This window comes from Balearica regulorum, chromosome 1 (genome assembly GCF_011004875.1).
Source record: "Balearica regulorum gibbericeps isolate bBalReg1 chromosome 1, bBalReg1.pri, whole genome shotgun sequence".
Taxonomy (NCBI): domain Eukaryota; kingdom Metazoa; phylum Chordata; class Aves; order Gruiformes; family Gruidae; genus Balearica; species Balearica regulorum.
Window position 1 is genome coordinate 172,745,878 of NC_046184.1, and position 21,349 is coordinate 172,767,226.

General features: G+C 38.4%; 1 long non-coding RNA gene across 1 annotated transcript; it reads right to left on the bottom strand.

Annotated features, from left to right (window-relative positions):
• Positions 1–11,771: 11,771 nt before the first annotated feature.
• LOC142599876 (uncharacterized) lies at positions 11,772–19,733 on the bottom strand. The gene is made up of 3 exons (XR_012833281.1): positions 19,246–19,733; positions 16,230–16,396; positions 11,772–13,209 (listed from the first exon to the last, which is right to left on the bottom strand). It is a non-coding gene; the product is annotated as an uncharacterized LOC142599876 (long non-coding RNA).
• Positions 19,734–21,349: the final 1,616 nt, after the last annotated feature.

A 21,349-nucleotide genomic window follows, 5' to 3' on the forward strand; every position in this document is an offset into this window, starting at 1 on the left:
CTCACAGAAGCCACCCCTGTAGCCCCCACCCGCTACCAAAACCTTGCCATGCAAAGCCAACACAAGCAGGGAGAAGCAGGCTCATCTAGCATGCTATTCATGTGGCCCTTTTCTGCTAGCTACCATAACACGAGATGAATTGGACCTTAATAAAGTCCTTCTCCTTCCTCGGCTGTCACTGTGGAGCTGCTTGGATCTCTAGTTTATATCTAAGGGTCCGTTAGGACGTTCAGACTAGGCCTTTGAAACCAGCACTGCAAGTCAGGTTCTGATCTTGCTAGTGTTTACATGACTCTAATGATTTCTTTACAACTTCAATGGACTTATTGAGAATTACGTAAACAAGGTCAGAATCTGGAATGTCTATCACTCCTTCCCCCAAACCAGCTCGGTGTATACATCTAAACCAATAAACTAAACAGGACCAGGATAGATTGGAGTCCTGGCACACGTTTATCTATATTGTTTAATTTTCAGGGAATTCAGAATGGTTTGGCCTGTGCCAGCTGGAGGATGTCTGGGAAAGATCTGAGGTACAGAATAAGCCCAGGAATGATCCCAATGAACATACGGAGAAAGCCCCTTTTTGGGAGTAGAGAAAGTTTATACGGTGGTTGTGCTATACCATTTGTCCTCAGGGTCAGAAATCTGCTTTCATTTGGTAGCAAATGGGACAATATTGACAGAAAGTCCAGGACTTACTTACATTGTTGACGGACAAAATGTTGGTGCTGCTCTATTGAGGTAAATGGCAGCATCTGGCAACTAATGGTGGTCGTGGTCTCACCTATGTTCCTTACTCAGTTCCCAGTTAATACTGGAAGTGTAGGCCACAGAAGAGACTTCCCCCTTCCCAGATATTCATAGCAATTAATCCTGAACTCATTTAGCTCATTATGTTTTGGAATACTAATAAAAAGTTTATTAAAATTACTGTTACTGAAATCTCTTTCCTCCAGCATATGTTTGGAGGTTAACAGTTTTTCCAGCAGACATATCTTTCCCCTTCGGCTTTATAGGGAATAGATAGCTCCGTATTTAGTCCATTCTCATGAGTAATTGTTTAATCAGTTTCTGTACATTCAATGCATTCTTAGTCTCCACCATAATTTCTTTTCCTGTTTTGAGTGCAAACTACTGAATAACTATTACTGTGTAGGATGCAGATATACATTAGGTTGCAATGGGTTGCAGTTTCACACTGACAGTATTCACAGCTCTGACAATAGCTTATTGAAATATTTTTTCCAAAACAGTCTACAAATTCTGTAAATATGCTTCCTGCAAAGATATTTTAATACTTACAGAAACATCACCAGAGGACAAACCGCGGAGGATACCTTTTTATTTAGCCAGCTGGAAAATTAAAATCGTGTTAAACTTATGCTTCCAGATAAATCTGAAGATTTCCCCTAGAAAGGTTTAATCAATCACACACTTAATCTGTTACAACTGACTTCGATGGTACAAGGTTAATTGGATTAGCTTTCCTTGTATACTGAACACTCTTCTCCCAACGTCAGTGGTCCCTTCTTATGGTGGTCTTGCCTCATTGCTCAGTGGTAGAGTTCCAGGCACTTTTACACGACTTTTCCAGTGGAGGAGAAATCAAGGACATAGTGTGAATGGACTTTAAACCTAGCTTATTCTGTTGACACACAAATGTGTACAGGCACATCATAGCAGCTGCAAAACGAAGATGACTGCAAAAAAAGGAAACCAGTTTCCCTCCCAGGAATAATGTCATTACACAACACCTGATATGCAGAGAAACTCTTAGTTTTGAGTATTTATTCAGATTTTAAAGGAGGGAGGAAACTGTCCTGCAGCTTGCACAGCACTTTTCCAAAGGCTATGGTCTCAGCCAAAGTGTAACAATGTAAAACTCATGGGACAGCTTCTCCCAACTCTGAGGATTTACTTGCAGGCTATGTGTAATAATGCCACCTGCAGCCACCTGCCAAACATAATCTGTTTAGCTGCAAAGTAGCATGGGGATTATCTTTTTACAAAGTCCTTGTATTTGTAGATTCATGACCTTAATATTGAAATAAATGGGAATTTTACCTGAGCCGTGTTGAAGTAAACTATTCATTAACTTAATGTTTCAAGACACCTCCTGATTAAACTGTCACACACATATTCATAATGCATAAATTCATACTTGTATTCTATGAAAGTTAAAACAGATTCTTCAGCAAAAATAAATATAGTATCAAATCTCAATAATCTGACTAGAGTTTTGCAAATATATTATGCTTCAGACATTAACTTTTCAGACTAAGAAAAGGAAAACATGACTTACCTGGAGTCAGTATTTTCAGCAGTACTTAAATCAAATTTTAAATGAAGTGATCTAGCTAGAAGAAACACGTAAGAAATTAGCAGCAAAGTAATAATTTTTAGATGTATAAAAACATAAGCATGTAAATAAATCCTCCTTTATTCTTTACCAATTACTGAGAACTATAAATCCGTATTTAGTTATTCAGATCTAGTCTTACTCCATTTTACATTCCTTTAATGCTGAATCTGTAAAGGGATTTTTTTTTCAATTAATTTTGGACATTTATGATCAAATTTTTGAACTTGGTACATAAAATCCTGGTGTTACATCCATATTCAGCAAAACAAAAAACTTAAATGCATGCCTGAATGGTTGTTGTAAAACCATACATGGTTTCATAATTTACAATCATTTCAACGGTCATGGCAAGAGTAATGCATTATACTTCCACCATAATCTAATTACAGCTGCACATGTTCTGAAGCACAAATATTAAATCTGCCAAAAATTGTGTCTCAGTCCTGACAATATGTATTTTACAAATCAATCCTGACTGGAAAAATACAAATGCATTTCTATTTAGAGCCATGATTTTACTAGAACCAGGTAAGATACTAGTCTCCTCTTATTCGGTAGGTGAATGTGAATAATGTGCTTGCACAGGACTTGGAGGAATCAAGTTCACCTCCGCCTTTACAATACAAGATTTAAACCCATATATATCTTTCTGAGTGACACTCACCCACTATCCTGAGTTGAGGTGAACTCTATTGGATGTTGTTTATTTAACAAAAATAAATTCTGATTGAAACACATAGTTGGACACAGCTTTTCAACATCCTGGCTGACACTGCACTAGTCACTAGGGCTTTTTTTAACCTAATCCATCGTGTTTAAAGTAATCCAGCAGCCTCTGAGAGGATGAGCAAAATATGATTTTGGTACCCTAGTCTGGAGGTATAAACAGGGCTTCAGTTCCCCATTTCATTTCTGTATTTATTCACAAAAGGATGTATCAAGAACATAGGAAAAGGATGACGTGAGACAAAAATAGAGTAAGAACTTGTCAAATACTTGAATATCTTCCCTTCCTTTCCCTTCCCTTCAAAAAAATCTACAAAATAAACTTATAATATAAAATATATAATGATTAAGTTCCTTGATGATCCTTGTAGGTTTATATTTGCTTTTCTAAGCTACAGGGGTTTAGGAGATTCCATCACTTGTAAAAGGTACAGTGACACAAAACCAAGTAACTACTTTGCGAAATGAGATCTGTTGTGAGGTTTGCTTTATATTATTTTGTTTTATAGGTGTTCTGGTGGCATCAAGTAAATTCGCACACATCATGAAATTTTAAACTGGATACAGAAGAGGTTACAGACAGCTGTATCTTAGAAAGCTGGATCTAGTTAATTTTTGCTTCAAAAGCATAGCTGGCGTTTGAGAGCTGCTTTGACTGACATTACACGATCTGTCAGCTTTTTCTAAAATACATGTCATTTAGCTGATGATATGGTTTTTGCGCTTCCTCCTTCTGAGTCGAAAAGTAACATCTTCACTAAATAATTCATAGAAACAGACCCTTATCGTGTAACTAGCTTATTCAGCACAATGGTCTTGAAGGGTGTTTCACTAAAAGACAACACACTGGCGAATGGAATATCTACTCCCTTTAATTAACAGTAGCATTCTTAATTCCAGAAGAAATCACAGAAGAATCCAGAGGCTCACTTGGCATACTCAGGAGTTTTGTCTTTATCAGTCTTGAAGACAACAGACAGCAAGAGCTAAGACCTCCAGGCTTTGCTCTACTGTTATCCCTGAGCCGATGTCTCTGATGAGATGTTGATAACGCTACAGAAGCTTGCTTTCTAATACTAGCTATGAGGCACCCTTTCAGTTAAAGCCTTTTATTGAAAAGAAATTTGAGGATTTATTTTTGTCTTGATTTAGAGGGCTACCTGGCGTAGCACCAATCCTCGTGTGTGTGCAAAGCGCAGTATCACAGCTATTTCCTTCACCTGGGAAAGAGCCAAGAGGGAAGCATGCTGTTCAGCATCACTTTCACGGTGGTGGTTGAAATGCATCTTTTACAACCTGCGTCAACTTTTGCTTTCCTTTGCTATGCTGGAAGCCCTGAATAAATGATCAGCAACTAATGCAGTTATAGCAATATGACACTAAACAGAACTGTGGCATAGAAAGCTTAAAGTTCAGATACAGGTGAAATTATAAGGATCAGTTAGCTAAAGAAACTGAATTACAGGATTATTTTTTTCTCCCAGTGCAGCATGCTGCATTCAGGCAGAATAAATCACTAGTGACTGTAAAGAGTGAGTAGATTGTCAGGCACATTTCCATAAATTTTTTCACTGGCTCTCTTAAAAATCTTATAACCAACCACAAATCAACTTTGAATATTGTCTAATACGTTCCTTTTTGGGGGGAATGGTTGCTTTCCAAGACACATGCACAGTTACACAGGCACACCCATACCAATCCTGTGAATTAATTTTGGAGGGCAAATTACATAGTAGCCAAATGAAAAGAGCTATAGCTCAGAGGAAAATGCATTTCAGAATTAGATTTGATTTTAATCAATAATTAGATTTCTGCAAGCCAAGTGTAAGATCAGGTGGCCATAACTGTATCACAGTGGCTTTAATCACCAATGTATCACATATATGAAATTTTCAAATAATTTTTCAACTGAATAGAGCATTTTAATAAAGGATGTCTTCACACAAATTAAAAAAAAAAAGCTTTAGTCTGAAACCATTTTTATAAAACATATTATCAATTTTGCTGATCACAATCCACTATGGAATAAGTGAAGTAAGTAGAACTGATGAGTATTTCTGGCAAGAACATATTTCAGCACTTTTTAAACCAAAGTTCAGATATCAGAACCACAAAGTATATGCAGAGTGAAAAATAAGTATTATTATAACATTTCCTAAACATTTTCCCAGTCTCAGAGGACTCTGGTTCTCCTTGGAGAATTTTAGAGTTGAAGTTGAACTTGACAACAGTTTCTATTTTATCCAAACTGGTTCAGGAAAATGATAGGAAATAGTGGGAAACTGAAGAAGGGAAAAGAAAAAAGTCAATATAAAATAAATATAACTCAGTAATTAATCACTGCATTAACTACTGCCAAGTTCTATGTTAAATTAATTCCCACTTAACGGTTTTAAAACAAGATTTAAAGTGTTTCTGAGTGTTACAGACCAGTTCATCCACAAGTAATTGAGCTCAATATTGTTCAGTTGGCAATAGGGAGAAACAGCTTCTTGTTCTGCAGAGTTTTTTAAAGGACTCACTGCCTTTTCATTTCCCACAAAACAACTGGGGAGCCTCATGCTCCTCACTCACCCATTCACTTCTGAGGTTTTAATTTTATTTGGATTCCAGTGCTATGTTTGCCAATTACTAATGCAAAACTGTACAGCTAAAAGTGATCCAAGGGCTACTCAAGAGACAGAACATGATGTTTCTGGGAAAGGGAAGATGAATGTTTCAAGGAGACTGTCTAGAAAATGGGCCTGTATATGCATACATGTAAACTTTCCTAAATACTACTCAATCTCATAGCTCCACCTCATTTGATACATGATTGTATAAGATCAGTTACTGCTAATGATAAAAACAGACATTTGCAGCCATGGACTGTGTGCAGGTCTAGGTGACAAAAATCTCCCTGCAAAATGCAAAAATTAAGGAGTTTTGACTTTTGACTCTCTTGCACTTTCTGAAAAATCGAAAGGTGTTTCAAAATATTTGACCACTTTTTTTCCTCACTGAATGACACATGGGCAGGATGCTTTGAACCATCTTCTGAGTTCAGCTTGAAAACCAAGCATGAAAAGCATAGCACACATTTTCATTTCCTCTCAGATTCGTCTCTCTATTCTTTAGCTTTCGTTTTCATCATCCTGGTTATTTGGACCATACTTGGTGCAAATTTATCAGTGGAAGCACGGTTCTGCAAGGGACTGAAAAATCCTCATTCAGAAAAAAAAAACCAAGTTCTATTTAAATATCGCTGTCTTCAAAGTTCAGGCTGGATAAATAGAAAACTCTGCAAATCTCCACGTTTAAGACAGACATAACAGATTTTAAAAAGGGTAATGGTGACAACAGCTAAAATGGATAGGATGGCAGAATAGATGCTTTGTGAGGACAGGCTAAAAAGGCTGAGACTTCAATTCAAAGGGGAGAAGCCTAAGGAAGTGTGACTGAGATGTTTGAAAAATAGTGAAAGAAAGGGGTTATTGCTGAAAGTAGAAAGATCAGTTCAAAACAGAGGTAGATGAAAATGCTTCTTTAGAAAGCAAATGGTAATCTGAAATTCATCTTTGTGGAAGATGTGGGGGCAGATAACAACAGCAGATTCAAAAAGGAATCAGACAAATTCATAGGAAACACTTCCATAGAAAGATACTCTAGGGGATAGACAGGGATGTACCTTCTAACATCCTTAATCCAACAGTTGCAGAGACTGGCAAGGTATGAAGAAAGCCACTGCAGACAACAGGCAGGATCTTGTGCACCCCTTAGACATCACATGCCACTGCCACTCTCACAAGTGAGATGGGGCAGGGGGACTGGCAGTCCAAGTCTGTCGGATCTGTATGCTCTTGTGATCTTACAATGCTTAATCAAAGTTGTCCTCCTTAAAAATATGAGATATGCGCAGAATACCTTGGCAGACTTTCAAGAAGTTGAAACAGCTGTGAATACAAGAGCCAAGGCGACATACAGATAACATACAATCAGGGACTGCCCATGAACAGGAACTATGTATTAATCATAGAATTAGAGGATAGTCTGGGTTGGAAGGGACATTTAAAGGTCATCTAGTTCAACTCCCCCCTGCAATGAGCAAGGACGTCTTCAACTACATGTTGCCCAGAGCCTCGTCCCACCTGACCTTGAATGTTTCCAGGGATGGGGCATCTACCACATCTCTGGACAACCTGTTCCAGTGCTTCACCACCCTCATCGTAAAAAATTTCTTCCTTATATCTAGTCTGAATCTACTCTCTTTTAGTTTAAACCCATAACACCTTGGCCTATCGCTACAGGCCCTATGAAAAAGTCTGTCCCCATCTTCCTTATAAGCACCCTTTAAGTATTGAACGGCCACAATAAAGTCTCTCTGGAGCCTTCTCTTCTCCAGGCTGAACAATCCCAACTGTCTCAGCCTGTCCTCATAGGAGAGGTGCTCCAGCCCTCCGATCATTCATACAGCTCTGTCTCCCCTCTCAATACTCTTGGCCAGTGACTTATGTTTTTCCCTAGCATTTCTCATCCTTACTCAACTGTTATGCACTGAGATAGGCTAACTTTTATGCAGATTTTTTTGGGCTATACAATGAGTTTTAATGAGTCAATAATCTGTTTTTGGAGGGAAGAAGGCCACATGGTAAATGATTAGATTAGGTTGTTCATCTTTTTTTCTGGTTTGTTTTTTTTTGTTGTTGTTGTTTTTTGATTTTTTTAAAGAAGGTAGGCTATTTGCTGAATTCAAAGTCTTCATGGAATAACGATAGAAATTCAGATAATCAAAATAAAGTAGTTTTAATGAAAACCTTAAATGTTCTCTTAAATAACCTGATAGAATTCTTTCTCAAAGTTCAACATTATTGATAAACATTTTTAATAAGCTTGCTAAAGAAAGTCAGAAATAAGTAGCTCGTTTTCCATCCTTCTGCAAAGACCTTAATGAGTGCAGAAATTACAAGTAAGTCCTATTATTACTATTATCTATCAAATAAGAACACCACAAAATTTATCAAATAAGAACACCACAAAACACTCCACACAGCTTAATCTCAGTCAGCAGTCTTACAGTCAAATTATCTTAAATAGAAAGTCTTCTGTGTTCCCTTATTCCAAATACAAAGAAAAAACACCAGAGACTATTGGTTGATCAGTAGGTGGCATAAATTATTCCTGACTCCCCACTACAATCACAAGGCTTTATACAGTTCCTATTAAATCCAATAAGAGCTTTTCTATCAGCCACAATGGAAGGAGGATTGGGGTGGTATTTGCAATTGGGGGCCTTATGTGTAGAGTCACAGTAATTTATAAATCATTGCTACTGAACAAAATGAACACAAAATGTCATCCCACAGCACTAATGGTTTTCCAGCAGTTGGCCAAGGATTTGCTTCATATAGAAAAGGGCTGAACAAAGAAGTTCCACACCTGCAGTAGCTTTAATATCAATCTTTATCCAATGATGCCATTTGAAGTATTTTAACTATTTTTGTTTCCTCTCTCAATTACTACCTTACGATGATGGGTGATTGTCAGGCACACTCTAAACAGCTGCATTCTCTCCCTCGCATTATCTGCCACCAGTTAAAGGAGGCAAAATAATACAGCAGCATCCTTCCATGGGGAGAAAGCTGCCATCTTTTGCCACCTAGCTGCATCTCTGTCTTGCCTTATCTCTCTCACTTCCTTGCTTTATAGTAGCCAGATACTAATGAGGAGTACAACTCTCAGTGTACTCACTGTACCACAAGCCCTGGTTGAATGGTTTCTTTGCCTTTAGCACAACAACTTGCACCTGAAGTGGTTGTTGGGTTTTTTTGTTTGTTTTTTGTTTCTTCTTGGGACTAAACAAGTACTAATGAAAAGTAACAACATGAAAGTCCTGGAGATATCTGATTCTTTATTCATGCTGAGGTGCCTACTTGTAACCTTTATAATGCTCAGTTCTGTACATTTTTACTGTTTGAGTAGCTGAGATCTCCCAGCACCAATGAACTGGTGAAGGAAAATAGGAATGAGCTAAGAGACTTTTATTCTTATGGGCATATACGATGCTTTGGAGCACTGTGCTTCTCAGCAAGGAAAGATGACACTGTCCAATCAAGTGTGGGCTTGGCACCTGGTGGGAATGGTAGCTCCCTTTTCCCTGGAAACCTGTTAGTATGGCAAATTCCATGCAAGGAGAAAAGAGAGACTAGAGGAGAAAGTTTCTTATGCATCCTCCCAAGCCCTTTGCACTAACCGAGAGACCTCCTTTAACACCTGTCATTTAGAAAGGTATTTAGGTTAATGTACCTCTGAGAACTGGTTAGTGGAGGCAGCACAAACAGAAAAAACTGCAAGAGTGTCTTTGTTCAGGAAATCAGATAGCAGCACCAAGCACCTGGAGATTTACAGGAAACAAAATTGTTGCTAAAGTCATGTAATCAGGAAGATTCTGTAAGATGAAAGGACATGTTCATCTTTGTCATGCATTAGGGAAGAGATTAGGAAAAAATGTCCTCTGGCTTTTTTTTCTCCCCCCATCTTTCAAGTCTCTAAAACAGAGTTTAGAAGATTTGTAGAGGCTCAAAATTCACTTCTTACCGAGCTCTGCACCTCATACAAATCAATGAGGAAAGCAGTGAGACTCCATGGCTTCTCACTTGCCTTGACTGCTCAGAATACCCCTGGGCCTTTCTGCCTGAATTTCAAGACAGTCATTTGTTAATTTTCTCCAGCTAAATCACTTGATCAAAGAAAGACTATTAACTCTTACTAAAAGTATGGCCTTTTTTTGGCTCCCAGACTCATCAATCAGGAGAGCAAAATAGGTGTAAACTTGATTATTTTCCTTTTTTTCATCATTCAACAGAATACACATCCATTCTATTAACATTAGAAGACCTTACCGGACATGCCTTTCTTCACCTCCTCGTACTGTCTCAATGTCTTGAAACTTGCTGTCCTTAACAGATCGCATTACAGAGGCATAGCTTTTTAAGTAGAATTGTCTCATTCCAGCAGCCTCCAATAAGAAAAGCACAAAACAGAAGGAGAGAATAATTAATTTATACCTTTCCCTTCTTCCATCAGCAGCACGTTATTAACAGCAAGAAAACTGTGGTATATTAAGGCTATATTTACATACGGGCAGATCATCAGGAAGTTTCTTTTGTATGTTCCCTGCTGAATTAGTTGCAAACTGCATGCTGAGTTTCCTAAACTCCTTTGAACCACCTAAGTATAATTGCTTAAAATAGGCAGGAAACATTCAAGGGATAAGTATATCCCCACCACCTGTGTGTCATTCTGACTCACAGCCCCAGCAAAGCAAACACTGAAGTCAGTGAGCACTTTTCCAGTGACACAAGTGAGTTTTGCCCATCGGAGTTAGAAGAAGAGCACACAGTCTTCATGATCCTCCAACCCACGTCTTCATGTCCATATGGGCAAAATCAGCAGGACACATAGCACACCTCACAGGGATCCAAGAGGAAGGTTACAGGGGGCATTGCACGTATGGGAGATATCAGGCTCCCAAGGAGTCCCACTGTTCTCTCTCAGCATTGCTGTGCTTTGCAGGATAATATGGCAGTATCAGCCTAAGTAGCTCCTGATGGTTTTTTCCTCCCACAACAGAGATCCAGTTTATTCCTCTGCCTACTAGCCAGAAAAGAGTATGGCTACAATATGGTAGCTGCGCTCAACCTGCTAATGACCATACATGGTTTGAAAGCCACAGGTAACCCATACCTGAGCTCAAAAATTCAGTCTTATCCTGTCATTTGGGTTCCCTTCAGTCTGCTGCTGCCTTAGAGTCAAAATTTAGAGATTGTGAGCTTACAGTAGTACATCGCTCAGCTCCTGAGTAAGTTGTCTTGGGTCCAATGAAACTAGTGCAATTGTATTTGTTTACATCTTCTCTGAATATGGCCACAAACTATTAAATCAAGTTTCCCTATGTGGCTGTAACAAGCACTAACAGTGGGACTATATCTGCGTGGAGTAGACTAAAATTCTGGCATCACGCTGAATCAAACTAATCAGGCTGATGCTATTGCTAAGCCTATGGGTGTAATGAAGCAAGAGAGAACACAGAATTGCTCCTCACAATGTTTTTTTAGGGGATTGGCTCCTCAGCCCTATAGTCCTTTTGAAAATATAGTTAAATTCACATAAATAGTGTTCTGCATATGATTAGCCAGGAAGCCTGTAAATGAGATGCATTGTGATGTTCCCACAATCTGGAGGTGCCACATAAAGTGAACAGGCATCTGTAGATATGAATTTTGTGTTACTAAAAGTTCAAGACTCATAAATAAAACCAAAACTCTGTCTTATTTTTCACAAATTAAGTTATATGGTAGACTTTGGCTTTTTTCTATGATTTAAAAATGACAGGGGTCTGATAAAACTTACTGAAATTGACAGATAAAGTCTGTTCCCATGAGCTCTGTATCCCACCTCTGATGCTCAGGTCTCATGCAGACTTCTCATGGCAAGTGCTGGACTTGCAAAACTAGTTCTATTATTTCCTGCTACTCACATATCGTTTGGAAATTCAGCCACTTCTAATTTAATTAAAAGATCATCCTTGACAAATGACAGTTTTTCATATATATGGCTTTATTCTTCTGGTTTTCAAAGCAGTTTCTTTTTACCGGTCCAGTGGTGGTTAGTCCTACAAAATATTGTTACTGCTACATCATTGTTTTGTGTGTGAGTAATCATTCCTTCTTTATTTAGGATCAACAAAACATGAACATTACTTTGAAAATTATTTTAATGACAATTGATAATTTTTTTAATTAATCTAGAAATAAGTTTGTTGTTGGAGTGTAAGGAATACCATAAGCTCTGTGCACAAAAAATGAAAAGGTAAGATCTATTACAAACTCAGAAAACATCCCTGAGCTCAGTAACTTGTATAGCCAACATAAGAAGCCATACAAATTCTCAAACCTGAGAGCTCTCATAGAATCATAGAATGGTTTGGCTTGGAAGGGACCTTAAAGATCATCTAGTTCCAACCCCTCTGCCATGGACAAGGACACATTTCATTTAGCATGGTCCATTGGGAGCCTTAACACACATTGTTATATAGAAGACACATACGATGAATATCTGACTCAGAAAGCTGACAGAGGCAAAATTGTCTGGAAACTAGAAAACTAGAATTTACTTAGCCACATAACATTTGAACTGAGGCAAAGAAATTGGGTTCCTCAAATCTGCTAAAGATGCTTACAAATGCTACAGCATACTTTTCCTCCCCTGGAATTACAGTATCAAAGAATTTGAGCTGCTATGTCCACTTTTCATAGTTGATATGATAGGTACTGTGACATTCAATGTGGTTTTTTGGTGACTGAGCCATCTGCAGAGAAAACACTATATAGGCAGCTAGAAGGGCCATGATCAGTGTATAAGACAGCACTATCTTAATGTATTGATGTCAAAAGTATTTTAAGTCTCTGAACCATAATCCCTTACTACTGTGGAAATTTTACCAGAGTTCCTAAAGTACCTGTGTGTGTGGATGGGAGCTCTACAATGCATATTTCACCCAGTAATTTTCCACTTATAAAACTGGCATTCACCATAGCTATCACATCATGGTCAACATGCAATACATGACAAGGTTATTAATCATAGCTATAGCTATTCTTATAGGTAACCAGAATGCCAGAGAATCATCCTGGTCTGAAAAGGATGCATGAAAATTACTTTCACATACTGGCTTTTATTGTGTAGGTGTTTGATGTGTTTTAATTTTTCTTAAAAGTTAACAAAGAATACATAAAAGAGTTGCTTTTGTCATTGGAAGTAAAGCAACAGAATATGTTTTGGAGGGATATGGTAAATGACACAAGTAGTTACTATCTACTCAGAAAGGAGACCCCAATCTCAACAGCTGATACAGCTGGAATAAACTGACTTTAACTGCACTTTTACACTTCCCTCTTGGACACTATGGCAGCTGGTGCTGAAGTTCAGCTGGGGTAGAATTTTGAGTGGGTGCTGGGATGGTTTGAGTAATTTTGCCTACAGCAAACTGTGGAAGCCAAAAATCAGAAAGGGGAGCATGAGTTCTGTCCTGCTCTCTTCTTTCTTCTCTCCTGCTTCCTCCTTTCCTCCCACAGGTGTACCTGGAAAATGGGACAGAGAGCCACTTAGTAGGCTTTATGCCACTTGAAGAATCTGCTTAATAAGAAAATCCACATCTTTCTGTCTCCTTTACACTGCTTCAGCCAAGCGAAATAATTTCCCTTCTTCTTCCATTGTGCCTTTTCTCACTTGTTTTTATGGCACTTCCTTTCTTCAGAGCTCAGTCCCCTGCTGTGTTCACCATTCTCTCTACTTTCCCCCCATGTTTCTCTTCCCGATGTTTCTCCATTCATCTATTCACTTGCCTTTCATTTTCCCAGTACTGTACCCTTATGTACCTCCCGCTGTTTCTGATATCCTTTTATTTTTCCTCTGCTTCCTCAATAGACGGGAGATTTTACAACAGGTTTGCAAGAAAATATTCATACAGACAAGAGTACTAAAAGACATAGCATTCTTAAAATACTGAAAGCTCACTGGCTTATAGGAACAGAAGGCCTTCTTTTTAGTATGGCATTTGATGTTGTGGGCTAAAGTGCTTTTCTTCCATAAAAATTTTTTTTTCACTGCAAAAAAATCCAGAAAAATACCTTAAAACAATGTATGTTCTAAACCCATGATGTCATACATGAATTGTTCAAATGTCATTAATTATTTAGGAGGCTGTGAAAGTTCTGAGAGGAATGAATTCACAGGTTTCTGTCACGTCCGTATTACCCAAGTTCCAATTTAACTACGGCTGACCTCTTTTTGTACTCATTTGATCTCTAAGGCAGGTCACTGGTTTTCAATCTGTTTCTGACTTTAATCTCTGAGCCTTCAGCTCTGCTATCAGACAGGCTTTACAGATTCTTCACCATTTTTTCTTTATTTGATAACATAGTTGATTTGTAATTAACATTTGATGCTTAATAGATCTTGAGCTATTTTTTGCATTTTTAACACCGGCAGGGATATTTCTCTCAGTCTATGTTATTGCACTGATTTTTATTTTCCTCCCTTTCATTCCTGTCTTGGTATAGGTAAAATGGGAATACTTCTTATGCAAAATTATTCATTAAAATGTTCATTTTTAACCATATCTATTACCCTTCTCTCAAAAACCGGCAGAAAATAGTTATGGGTTTACTGTATGACTTTGGAAGAGATCATTAAAAGCTTTCTTTGCTGGGCTTGGCAGAATCCTCATGGGGCTGCAGCTCATATGAAAGGATAATGGCTTGGCTTTTATGAAATTCCTCCATTTTACATTCTAAATAATAAATTATTGCCTAGTGCTGGGACCAAAGGGGATGAGAGTGGAACTGATTCTTTCCTGGGCTGGTGGAGGGTACAACCAAAATATAATCAATTACTCTGTGACTCCTAGCCGTATATAAAATACTGGAAATAATAGGTAAGCAAAGAAATATTTTCAGTATGCACTATACACTGGGATCGACCAGGTCGGAGAGTCTCCTCCGTACCACCCTGGGAGACTGTTACTCTGCCTTCCTGCTGCTTTGCATTGCCATACCAGGAGGAAATGTTTTGCGGTATTTAAGCATGAATCAAACCTAGGAGACCTGTTTTTCTGCACTCGCTCTCACATATCTGTTTCCCACTAGGGCTGCACTGTCCATAATGAGGTAACAGGTATTAATTACAATACTTGTTCCATTAGGTGCTTGGACTGCCAGCCTGCAGCTCAATGCTGTAGAGAGGCATCCGGCTACAGCCTGCAGATACAAGCTTATGCCATATGCGACATGGACAGCTATAACCCTGTTCTAAAATATTATTTTCCTTCTAAGAAAAGGACAGGATACCACTGGAAACAAAAAGCAACCATTAACTTTTCCACATACTGTGTCCAGAAGGCACCATTAGATTTGTTGGTGCTTCCATCAAGGAATATCATCCACTGGAGATTGATGGCCTTCAGGCCTCTGAAGATACGTGAAGAAAACTGTCTGCTGGTAGTTCTGTACAAACATAGTATGAAGTGGTAAAGATGAGAGCAGCTTTAATGCTTGTGGCTAGTTTGACATCAGCAGAAGTGGGGATGAGCAGAGGTGGGGATCAGCAGAAGTAGAAAGAACAGAGGGTCAGTAGGGAGAAAATGCTGATGAGAACCAGAGCAAGTGACTCAAAAGAGCAGAAAACAGCAGGGCAGAGACTGGGTGCAGAGAGATAAAGAGGGATGCTGGAGGGATTAGAGGGACTGAAGGATGGGGAAGGAAGCTCCTCGTTTAGCTCTGGGCTACTTGGAATGGGTGGCATGCCTCCATCAGGCAGGCAGATCCCATGCCTCACATGTTTCTAAGTTTTAGGAATAGTATTTCTAGAGTAAGTTCTCTGCTTTGGCAAAAGGGAACAGGAGGTGTCTTTGAAAGCCTCACTGGAGGCCTTTTGTTCCTGAGTTTAGACACCTGGACTATTAGTTACATGTGGCAGACAGGATTTCCCATTTGACTTCTCTCCATTGACAGACTGTAGAGGGAACGTGGGCACTTACTTCATTAATCACCTAAAATTTCACCACAAGTGCCTGAGCTAAGCAGACAGACTCACACAATGGCATTTTAGATTGAATCTAGCTAGCGGGTTTGAACTTCCTTGCTCACTTTGAGATAATGTCTTTTTTTGAAAACAGAGGAAGACAAATATTCCTAAAATTCTCCAGTAAAAGCGATTTGTAGGTCCCAGGTGTCAGTTTTCATCTCAGCTGCTGTCTGTTATGAGCACACATCATTCTGGGATGAAGTGTTAGGATTAGAATATCAAATGTGTGTAAAGGGTATGGGAGAAGGCATCACATATTTTCTTTCTTATTAACTCAAAATTATTCCCAGTACTGAGTGAGGATTCCTGCAGGGATTAACAAAGACAAAAAGGATGCACTTCCCTATGCTAGAGGAACCACACTCCCAGCTTCTCAAGTCCTAGACTTCACAACCTGGCTTCCTATTTTCCATGTGATTCCATTTCAGTCAAGTGTCAAATAACTATTCCTCCTATCAAAGCTATACAGTTCATATAAGTCAACCCAAGGGGAGAAGAGTAGAAAAGGTGATGGTACCAAACACTAGGAACAGAGAGTGAACAAGCACAGGGTTTTCTGTTCCTGTTTTCTTCACTGCTTTCTGACCACCAAAACGGAAGATGTTCTCATTTTGCTAGTGTCACCAGCCTTCCTCCACTTGCTTCCCTTCACATGCATTCAGATGATGGAAAAGCCTTTAATTCCTGTTAAAAAAACCACAGTGAATAAATGAAGTTGTGATCAGAGGCACTTCTATTCCTTAGTCTTTTTTCCCAGGAAAGCAGTTCACCATGAAGGGAGTTTGTTGTCCTATGCCTTGTCCTGTATCTGCTGTGAAGACAATGTCTCTCCTGTCTGTGGGAAGTGTTGGTTCACTTTTCACCAAATCAGGAATAAATTTCCCATGTCTTTGTCTCCCAAAGATTTTCCCAAAACCTCCCCAGTCTTTCTCTCTATTCCCAAATTTTTACCTTAATGTTTCCAATGACTCACACCAAGATATATGACTGTGAAAGGGAGCCAGGCTTCTGTATGTATCAAAAAGCCACTGAAAGAACTTCCAAGTGTTGAAGGGATATTAACAAAGCAAATCTACTTTAACTCTGGAGTTTACTATACAGTCAAATTTGATTAGTCTAAAGAAGTACAATTCCTTATTGTTCTGAAAATTGAAGACAGTTGGAGATCATTGTGCAGAGCTGCACTACACTTCTGTTATACAATAACACATAAATAGATAAACCAAAGCTAAATTAGGCAGGTCTGATAACTTCCTCCTTTCATTAAAATAAATGTCTTAATCATTACTTTTAAATTAACTTCTTTCCCAGTATATTTTAAAAATTACTAGTAACTCTTTTCTTGTTAAAGCTGACTCTGCTTCCAGGTTCTTACTGTCAGTGAAGAAATGCAGATATAACATGAGATAAAACAGAGAGTACAAAAGTCACACTTTTTGCAGATAGCCAGTACACCACCATGCAAAATCATGAAAGAAAATCTTTTTTTGCTTATTACTGGAAGGAAAGCTCTCATCATATTCCATCACATTGTGGCTGTATCTTCTTTCTCCACGAGGAATGCTGTGTGAAAAACAAGTTTATGAACCTGAAAGAGTAGATGTCATAAGCTGAGTGCACCGAGAGGTTGGGCTGATAGGAATGGTAACATACTTACTTGTCCTTCAGTATTCTTCTGGAAACCACAATGTCTACGTGCAGTCTGACAACATAAGAGAGTCAAAAAGCATAAATTCATGACAGTTTCTGATAGCATAATTTAAATGTAGCCATGGCCCAGAGAAAGACTTCTATATAGCATAGACTAATGCATTCTATCTAAACTTTCCAGCTGTGCTTTTAGTAATTTATGTTTGATTATATGTTTGATTTTTTATCTCAGTAAACAAAAATGTTAGCAGTAGTACTAACATTGAAGGCATCTGTCTTTTCTAACTCTCCAGTATGTAAAGAAAAGTTTCACCTATAATTGAAAAACAATGAATCAGATTTTTTTAGAGATGAGTTTATATTTGAAACCTATCAGGGATTGGAAAAAAAAAAAAAGTTAAATTATTTTGCAATACAGTTTCTAGATCTTATCTTGATATGCTTTTAAAACCATGTTGGAAAAAGAAAACTGCATATGCACGTAATCAGTTTAGACTCCTGCTTTTGAATTTTCTCAATGCAGCTCAAAGAAATGAGGCAAGTAATATAAAAAAATAAAAGTAGCATCTAGAAAAAATGTTGTGCAACAATGTCGCTAGAGGTTTTGGGGTGGGGGTTTTTTAGGTGAATATATGGAAAGTAATTCCTCAAGGCAATTAATATGAAGTCCATACAGGGAAGTTGACCTTGGACAAAGTCAGAAAGACCAACTAGAACAGAAAGATCATTTTACACAAATTCATCTATTGACCCATAAGTGAAGGAAAGAGACTTGCCATAGCATCCTGATATGTATCATTTCAGTTTGTGTGGGGAAAGAAAAAAACAATTTTGTTGTTCTTGTACTTGCCAATATTTTATATTGTATTTCAGAGCATTTTGCTTCTATGTGCCTGTCACTGGAGCAGTTATTCCCAGTGATGACAGACCTGTTTCAAGTCTGACATCCAGCACCTTTCTAACAGTACTTTGAAGAATGATTCACATCAATCCTACATGAGATTAGTCAGCTTGACAAATACAGCCCATCTACTCAATGAGTGTCAGAGACTCAGTCCTCTCAAACTCTGGACTTAACAGCTGTAGTCAAGTTTAGAGTGAAGGTCATAAATCTTCCAGGGCTGTGGTAGCTGCAGTTTATTTGATAGCTGCAAGTCACTGAGGACTACATCAAACTCTCAGCGAAAGGCTCATATTCTCCCAGGATAGGACTTGGACCAGATCCAAAATCGTACTGGGTAGTTTAATTGAATGAATGAAACACAATGTTGATTTGCCAGCTGTTATATTAGAATCCAGACTTTTAATTCCTTGCTCACAAATGACTCTCTGCATGCAGGAGGGACTAAAGGGTTGTTCCATTTAACACCCAGTAATTCAGAGCCTGTAGGGAGCTCTGTTGCACGCAATGCAAATACTGGGTATAAATACCAAAACATTCCCAAGTATGTAAATTAAACATCTTCAGCAGTTTTGAAAAGTAACATAGTCTTAAGACTAGCAATCACGTTCTGCAATGAAATGCATACAAAACATACATGCATGCATACATATGTATGCACAAACACATATGTTACAGTGAGATATTTCAGTTGGGTCTTGGTTTGCTAAGACTTGGCTTCTATTTGTCTATTCTAATTTTGAACTGAAAAAAGCGTTAACACAAAATTCTTTTGCCTTCATCCTATCCAATATCATGAATTATAACTGCCTGTGCCCAGTCTGGCATCTTTTAAAATGAGCACTCTGAATTGCTGAAAATGTGACAGAACCTAGAACAAAGATTTGGGTAGGCAGGCAAACACAGCTTGAAGGCAGATAATGGTGTTGAAATGTGGCTGTCATTTCCAAATGCAAAGATTTGAAAATAATTCTTCACTTACCTGCCAGGATGATTTGGATGAAAGGAGGGAATAATTGTTGCTTCTTCAGTAAGTGAAGGGATGAGATAAAGGGCTGAGCTCTTAGCTTTTTAGTCTATTCCTAAAAACGTAGCATTAGAGAGTAGAAATGAACTCTAGGACTTAGATGTTTTAGCCATATGTGCAGTCATTTCTATCATGAATAATGGATTGCAAGGTCAATTCCTGAAGACCACCATTGCCACTACATTCGATTCAGTCAACGATGCCACATTATATAGACCATATGTGATAATCAAATTCCCTTTCACAACTGCATATGGCTGGACACAAAACTGTGTAACATCTCAATGAAGGCAGAGAAGGAAACTGGAAAAAAAAAAAATTTATATCTGAATATATATTTAATATCTCCATGGTTCTTAAATTATTAAACTCATCACCTTTAAAAACAAGAAGTTATCATGTTCTCAATAAAAAAAAATAATAATGAGGAATACTGAAGTTCATTTACATGAATTAGGATGACAGAGTGACTAGCAGGTCGAGGAAGGTGATCCTGCCCCTCTACTCTGCTCTTGTGAGACCCCACCTGGAGTACTGCGTCCAGCTCTGGGGGCCCCAATACAGGAGAGACATGGAGCTGTTGGAGCAAGTCCAGAGAACGGCCATGAAGTTGATCAGAGGGCTGGAGCACCTCTCCTATGAGGACAGGCTGAGAGAGTTGGGGTTGTTCAGCCTGGAGAAGAGAAGGCTCTGGGGAGATCTGATTGCAGCTTTCCAGTACCTGAAGGGGCCTACAGGAAAGCTGGAGAGGGACTGTTTATCAGGGAGTGTAGTGACAGGACAAGGGGTAATGGGTGTGAGCTGAAGGAAGGCTGATTTAGATTAGATGTTAGAAAGAAATTCTTTCCTGTGAGGGTGGTGAGGCACTGGAACAGGTTGCCCAGAGAAGCTGTGGATGCCCCCTCCCTGGAAGTGTTCAAGACCAGGTTGGATGAGGCTTTGGGCAACGTGGTCTAGTGGAGGGTGTCCCTGCCCATGGCAGGGGGGTTGGAACTAGATGATCTCTGAGCACCCTTCCAAACCAAACTATTCTATGATTCTATGATTCTACAATTAGATTTTAAAAATCTCATTTCCTAAAGGAAATAATCCCAGGAATTATTACCTCCTCTTTCTCTGGTACTTTTTGGATATATAATTAGTGTAGGCCACCTAGTTCTTTCATTCCTGACTCTTAGGACTCCCTTTTTTCATTGAATACAAAAATGTAAATGGAAATCTGCTGACAGAAAAATTATTAGGGAGTTCAGCAATCGACACCTGCTGGAAAATTATTTCTAAATAATTTGAAAATTTGAAGAGGTAAAAATTCAATTGAATTGAAGAAGAAAAATTCAATTTTGTCATTTTAATGAAGTACAGCAGTGTACCCAGACTCTGTCTGTTACTTTTATTATAGTTAACATTCCATGTGTGAAATCCTAACACAACTAAAGTCTGTGACAAAATTTTCTTTGCAAGATATCTAAGATATCATCACCAATTTTTTCTGATTGCTCTTTCCCTATCATAATAGCTATTCCTCAGAGAGTAAAGTGAGTTTAAAGTTTCATTAACAGCAAAAATATAATAAGTAAACCAGGTCTAAAATATATCTCATTTGCTGTTACATCCTACCTAGAAGCAAAATGTGCCTGTGGCCAAACATTCAAAGTTTAGGCCTATTGCATTATTTACAAAGTGTTAAGTGCACAGTTGTAAAGCCAACATGTAAACGTAAAACCCCACAAATTTAACTGAAACAATATTATGATTGCAATAGAGAGAAAATCCAGCATAAAGATTTTATGCTATTTAGTGCAACATCACTTTCTGTGCCATCACTACAACATATGCATTATGACATAGTACTGAATTTCTTAGTATTTTTTACTCTTCCTCATGCAGTGGATGAAGTAGTCAGTACATCTCTTCAGTAATTTCTATTATTCTTGATTCACATGTGTCCCTGACACTTCCAGTGCATCATATTCTGCTGAAAAGACAAGAGGATTATTTTTCCCCTTGCTATGCCACTTATTGGAGGTCTTCAAAAATATCAGCAGATTGATTTTCACAC